The 7,404-nt window shown below is 38.1% G+C and overlaps 1 long non-coding RNA gene across 28 annotated transcripts; it reads left to right on the top strand.

Moving 5' to 3' along the window:
• Positions 1-3,139: 3,139 nt before the first annotated feature.
• On the top strand, positions 3,140-6,868 carry LOC105033792 (uncharacterized). Of its 28 annotated transcripts, none has more exons than XR_012138448.1 (4): positions 3,140-3,293; positions 4,479-4,964; positions 5,109-5,191; positions 6,314-6,868. It is a non-coding gene; the product is annotated as an uncharacterized lncRNA (long non-coding RNA). The 28 variants fall into 28 exon arrangements; XR_012138454.1 differs by having other exon boundaries at positions 6,565-6,868; XR_012138453.1 differs by having other exon boundaries at positions 6,573-6,868.
• The last annotated feature ends 536 nt before the right edge of the window (positions 6,869-7,404 follow it).

A 7,404-nucleotide genomic window follows, 5' to 3' on the forward strand; every position in this document is an offset into this window, starting at 1 on the left:
AACAAATGACAGATTATGCAAGGGCTGTGGAATCGATGCAGCTAAATCCTAAATGACTGAACCAGAATGATTGATTGGTGACATATGAGAGACTATTCAATCAGCTATTTTGTTTGCCTCCCTGTGTACATGAACGGCCCTGAATGATTGTAATGTAGAGATCAATTTCCTCAAATCCTAGAGGACAGGGTGTATGTCACTGTGGGTATTGGTTACCTCCAAAATCCAACTGAATACTGCTTTTGAATCACCCTCCAATACAATATCAGTTGCTTTTAGAACAATGACCATATAAGCTAGGTCTTAGCAAGTGGTATCATGATGTCATAGAAATGTCAACCTCCAGCTGCCAATGTACATGTTATCTAATTGCAGATAACAAATCTCAGTCCTCCCTCTAGTTGGCCATCTAATCCAGAACCAGGTGATGGGGTCTCCCTGGTGAAAAGAGTCACCTTGTAGGCACAGGGACTGTAGTATGGAGCCCTGTTTTTCCTAGTTGTCAAAGACTATTTAGCAGCATGGGCATGGATATATTTGGATGCCTATACTTGGGCATTCGTGAAGGTTAGAAGAGATCTCTGATCCTTTCCCTCCATAACATAATTATTTTTGGATAACAAGATGTGGCAAAGATGTAACAGATAGTGATTACCTTCATGTTATCCCCGGTACTCAATAGCTCCTCCCTCAGGTATCCAAGGAATCCATCTAATGATTGCTGAGGCATTTTTGTCTCCTTGAGGGATTTAGATTGGCCCACTCCATAAGTTCTTATAAATATACGCCTAATCCAACTTAACTTAGCGGTTATCTTGGCCCAATCTACAAATCCTATAGAATTTTAGGTCCGAACATCCAGACAGATAGGCCTTATATTGATGCCATCCACCATTCTCTATGCTCTCCTGAATATTAAAAGATATCTAACTATTTTATCTAAATCTATGCCAATAGAAATATAGTAAAATGTGCGACCCTCTACGATACAACTCATATTGATAAGGGAGTTGGTCCCTCGCATTCCAAAAAAAAAAAAAAGAAAAGAAAAGAAAAAGAAAAGGAAAAGAGAACACACTTGGAAGAACTTTCACTTCTAATTATAGGGACATCCTTGATTACTTGCAGGGTTGGGATTAAAAATTTGCACAAATCTTTGGTTCTTACATTGAGGTGGACGATCTTCTCATCCTAATCTGTCGAGACAAATGAAAACATAAATAGGCATAGAAGAGATTCCATCTATCCCAAAATTCTCCAAGTGGCTGTTGAACAAACTTGAGATTCCATTCTCTAGCACTATCACCAAGGAGATGACCAACTATTAAGGCATAAAATGATCATATCCCATGAGGTGTTTGGTTCATGAATGGAATTAAAATTAGAATAGTATTTAAATTTTAGAGAAAAATAGGGATTAAATTATAGGGATTGGGATATTTTTATTCTCTCTAGGTATCAGAATGGGAATGGAATTTCTGCCAACAAAATAACTATAATAAAAGTTACTCATTCTTATTTTGGAGTCTAATTCTTTCAACCAAATATACCCTTAAAATTTTTAGTCGATAGAGTATTTTTTCGAGATCTTTACTTGATGAATACCTAAACAGCTATTGAAAACATTCACTCCTTATTCCCATAACCTCACAGTCACCCAAACAATTTGTTTGTTGCACCAACGATCAAGTTCTATCACCCATGACTTTTGATATCAACTATTTTTACTCACATTAACATGCTCATCCACATGTGTTTCACCTGCCCCTTAAATGACATCAACACTTGTAACTTTGGGGGTGAAAATTAAGTGGAAACATGAACAGTTCATTTTGCTTGATAGGCATCAACACATGTCACTTTGAGGTGAAAATTAAGTGTAAACATGACTATAAGTTGCTAAGTGCAACTAATAGCACTTGGATGATGGTGCATGCGCACCTTATCAACTACATCTAATGTCTAGAAATCTGGGCACGTATGGTGATTAACTATTACAATTTAAATCACATGCATTTTTCTAAATTCATCCTTAGTCAACTTGGACATAATTCAAAAGAAATGGCACATGTTCACTTGCCTAGCCCTAGTGCATTATGTTAGAAATAATGTTGTCTAGAAATTGCTATATTGTTATTATAATGATCTTTAATTAAGATTATAAAAGAAATAAACAACTTAAAAAAAATCTAAAGATTGAAAAGGGTTTGCCCGGATTGAGATGTGTAAAAATATTGTCCTAAAACTTGATTTTTCCCATGTTCATATCTGCGGCGATCTCATCCCCAAAATATAACAACTTGGTTTGATTTGATCCTCTTTTAATAAGCACAATCACTGAGAGGTTTACTTATCTCAAATAGAAGAAGAGTCTCAGAAGACATAAAACCAAAGAGGAAGAGTAGATTGTGTTTGGATAATTCAGGATAGTCAGATCCAGAATTATTTATAGATTTTCCAAGAAGATGCTACTGTTTCGAGGAGATGTGATGTTTTAGAAATATCGTATTTCATAGAAATCTATATTTTTTTTATTCTAACTCTCAAAAAGAAGTGTCGACAAAAATATATTTTATAGTATTTAAACAACAAAACTTAGGAGATAAGATTTTTGAAAAAAATTAAATATTTTTTAAATTAAAATCCCAACATGTTAGGTGGTGTTTGATTCATGACTGAAATCAGAATCAAAATTAGAATGAAAATCAGAATAGTTATATCCTAAAGCATTTGGTTTGCAACTAGAATCAAAATCAAAATGAAAATTTGAATCCTCAAGAGAGATTGGGAATAAGTTTTAGGGATATTGGTATATTTTCATTCCATCCTGAAATCGAAATGAAATGGAGTCTCTCTAATAAATGTTGAAATAAAATCATCTTTTCATTCTCTTTTCAAGCTCCAACTCTTTCGAACTAAACACCTTCGCTTAAGTTGATCCGATAGACGGAGACATAGCCTGCATTATTTTTTTTAAAAAACTTGCAATACCAATTTGACCTATAGGCACTCTGAGCCCGACCCAAATTCCTCCACAGTTCAATCCCGGTACGGATCGAGAACCCAATCACCAAATGGGCGGTCAGGATCTCCCCGTTGTTCGATCAAATTGCATCTGTTAAGAAAATCCTTTCGGAATTAGGATTCATCTACAGAATCCTCTAAACCCTAGCTCTATAAATACCGGGACGATAGGCCTCTTACTCTTCCCCAATACTCGAAACCCTTGGTCCGAAAGAGAAATCGAAGTGAAGGTTTGAGAGCTCGAAATCCTTGCAACAATGAGGGCGAAGGTATGAAGATTTCTTTGCTTCCTATTGGGATCTTGATCTTTACGTTTATTTTTTCTTTTTTGTCGGTCGCAACCGATTAGAATTTTCGAACATGGAATTGGGAATTGGGTTTTGTAATGAAATTTCTTGATGATTTTCGCGTGATTTAGGTATTAGTTGCTTAGATCTTTGTTGAGTAATGATCATGGAATTTACTTGATATGTTTCTGAAGATGATTTGTTGGTGATTGAATTCTTGGGATAGGGCGTTGATTTCTTGATCCTCTGGGAGATCGCCTTGAACTTTTGATCCCTATAACAAGATTCATTGGTTTCCATTCCACAGTACTTGATGTTTTGGGGGTTATGTGCCGTTCTTCTTTTATTTAGTACTTGATTTATCCGTGGTACTTGGTTTTTTTTTTTTTTTTTTTTTTTTAATTTGAGGATCCTGAACCTGATTTTTTTTTAAAAAAAAACAAATTTCTATATCCGACATGTCCAGTATATGATTATTGCATGGTTGCAACACTTAGTGCATGGTACTTATCTGGCTAAAATGTGTAGAGAACCATCTTTGCGTGGGATTTTATCTTTATTTTCTGGTGTATATTGCTTGCTTGTGGATATATAGCTTGAAGAGATTATGTAGGAGATGCTATTGCATATGCTGTTCACAGATTATGTATTGTTATCTATCGAGCTGAGAATATGATGATTGATGATATTGAAACCCTTGGTGGGTGATGGCCTGATAAATAATTATGGTGCAAGAATTTTAAATACAGCTATTCTGGTTGAACATGACCGTTTGTTAGTGATTGCTAAGGATACTGTGGGATTTGCTATTCTTTGTCTTTTTTCTAGTATATGTTAAAATAAACCTAGACATATCTAAGAAATTGAGGTAAGTGACTGTTGAAGTGTTTTGGTGGCTTCTAACATAAATGAATCATTGGTTATCCAAAGATAGATCATTAATCTTCTGGAATTTGAGGGGTATTCTCTAATACAATTAGTATGCAATTTGACAGGCAGATTGCATACTGGTAGTTTCTATTTACCTTCTCCTCCATCTGTTATTTTTCCTATATTTCTATGAATGCTTTGTTACTGCAACTCCTACATTCCCATGATTCTTGTCGGTAGCTTTAGTCTCATCATATCTTTCTTATAACTTAATCTTGTTTCTTCTGCTTTCTTCAGTGGAAGAAGAAGCGCATGAGGAGGCTCAAGAGGAAGCGCCGAAAATGAGGCAGAGGTCAAAGTAGACAGGCAAATGGAAGGACAACCTCTAAGGATAACCTCTCTTCATTGGATGGCATGTGGGATCTCAGATCTCAATCTCCCGGCTTATGCTGGGAGCTTGTTCATATCGAGATGGTGTTCTTGTGGGGAAAAGCCTTGTCATTTGTATTTTTAAGTGCTTGATTTGCAACTTCAGGGAGTAGTTAATATGTTTTGTCTAGCAACATTATTTGTTTTGTTTGACTTTTCTAGGGCTGAGTAAGACACCTTTAATTTTGGAGCTAATACTATGAAAATTTCTCATAAGATGCTTATGTTTGCAGCAGGTCTAATGTTTACTTACATTTGTCATGAGAGACCAGATACTCCGCATGGTTTTGTTGAGAATCTTTCTGCACTGTGTTTCTGATGGTTGCCACCGGGTTTGTATGGATAATACTCTCGGTTCGTATCCTATTATGTTTCAATTTCTACTGCTGCATTTTTCTTTAGTGTAGATTTGAGTTGACCTGGCTGCTGGGCATGGGTATTGTTCTTGTTAAGTTATCGCTTGCCTCATTGTCTTACGATATGCATCATTGGGGAAAGGGACTAGCTGGTATTGAAGATAAGAACTGGTGGGGAAAGAGGCCGGGTGGTGATGAAGATAAAGCGACCAGGTGGTAATGAACGTTCGTTTCTAGATCCAGTTTTATTTTGGTGCTTTTGTCATTACCTGTGCTGTGCCTGTTGTGTCTGAAAACCATCTTGGATCCTTGTAGGATGTTGTGTTGCCCGTTATCCTTTGGCCCTTATTTCCTCTCTGGAATTGTTCCACTGGTTGGATTTTCCCATCTGTGACGCTGAGCAGGCTGGAATTTTCTGGCAGAGGGATTTTCTGCTCCACCACTCAGTTCATCAAGAGGGATTTTCTGCCACCGCCTGTGCCGTCTTCTTATCTGGCTTTGATGAGCATTTTTCTTTCCAAGCTTCTTTTCCGATTGGTCCTCTTTCACTGCTACCAGTGTTTTCACTATTTTGGTTATTTTCTTCCTTATTTGGTCTCTTCATTCTTCCATTTCATCTTGTAATATATTCCGATAGTGAGGTTAGGGGCGAGAAGTCGAGGCGGTGAAGCTCTTCCGATAGTGGGTTAGGGGCGAGAACTGTCGAGACGGTTGGAGCTCTCCATCGGCCATCTCCTTCTCAAGCTAGGTCTGAGGATATTTTTTGGACTGCTACTAATGCCGGCTTCTCATCTAGTCATTGAACTTCGAACCTCACAGCTTGGATAGCCCATATGAGGGTTTGGAAATTTTGGGGCTCCGACAATGAGGACTCAACCATCACCGAAGTCGATCTTAGAAGCTTCGGTCCTTGTACTCCATCCCTTCATCTTTTCGGTTTGAAGTTTCGAGCCGGAAGGTATGTGGCCATCCTTCATCTTTTCGGTTTGAAGTTTCGAGCCGGAAAGGTCATGTGGCGGAGGGTCAATTGTCTTGTACGAAGAAACTCTCTGAACTAGTCTTTATCTTTTTATTCTTCCTTCCATTTATTCATTAGTAACATTTTAGACTTTTACCAAGTCCTTCCTAGATCACTCCAAACTCCATTGGGATGATCATCATTTTCATCATTCTCTGTGACTGGCTCAGTATTTGTCTGAGGACATTGCTCTTTAGAGTGTTGTTTAGTCTGAAGAAACATCTCCATAAAAAAGGATGGTGGTAGTTCTTTCTCGGTATGGATGTAAATTCATCATTAGACTTCCTTTCTTGGTCCACAGTTGGAAAAGTTTTTTTTAATTTCTTTAGATCTTTCCTGGGGTTTCAATTGAGTCTGGGGTGATCCTCAGCTTTCTCTGAAAAAGAAGAAATTGGTCCTTCTCGAGGACGAGGATTATAATAAGATGCTCGATGCCCAAGTACTGGAGTTGAATTGATGGCCGAGCAGATGCTCTATGACATCGGCATTAGCCGGTGCTTCCTCAAGTATGGTTGATTCTTTGATTTAATAATTCTCATCATTTTATATGCAATATTCGGTTCTAACTCTTTTTCTTTAGTTTTGCAGCAATGAGGCCAACTTTGGAGTCAATCGAGTCGGCCTTGAAGAAGAGGTCGAGCTCGTTCGGGGGAATCTACGGTAAGGAAGAAGTCTAAGCTAACGATATCTTGGCTCCCACTACATCAACTTCTCCAACCCCACCAGCTCTTGTCCGATCAGTTGAGACCTCTAGTGCTGATCTCATGGAGGTCGATGATGTGCCTGAACATGTTGAACCTTCAGCATCAAGTCCTCCTGAAGGTGTTGAACCTTTCTAGAGGGCAATTTTTTCCCCTTGAGCTGACTTCCTGGGGTTTTCTAAAGAAACATCCGAGAGATAGATGGGTCCAGGGGTAGCCAATCCAATGGAATCATACCATCTCCAATATCCTTTAGTGGGTGCCAAGGAAGTCTTTTCAAAGTCAAGGATGCGGCTCCTGCGCCAATATTTTTTTGTACTTTGAGTCCATATGTAGCATACTTGACTATCGAGTCGATACTTTTGAATCATTAATAAAGAAAAATTTTATTTAAATCTTCCTTTATATCTTATTGTGGATGACTATTGTGGATGATTTTGTGTTGAGATTCGAGGCTTTGCCTCCCCAAATCCAATTTTTGCTTCAATGATGGTCTTCTGAGGCCTTGACCCCAGCATCGGCAGAAAGCTATGAAGGTGTCGGTTATCTCTTTTTGAGTTTGTCGACTTAAAGGAGAGGCCTTCCCAAGGCTTGGTCATCTTATGCTTGATGGTCGAGGTCTACCCTTTTTGAGTTTGTGGACTCAAAAGAGGGGCCTTCTTGAGGCCCCAAAGCTTGATGGTCCTTGACTAGGATTCCATCTTATTTAAAGTCTTGAT

This window comes from Elaeis guineensis, chromosome 2 (genome assembly GCF_000442705.2).
Source record: "Elaeis guineensis isolate ETL-2024a chromosome 2, EG11, whole genome shotgun sequence".
NCBI classification, from domain to species: Eukaryota; Viridiplantae; Streptophyta; class Magnoliopsida; order Arecales; family Arecaceae; genus Elaeis; species Elaeis guineensis.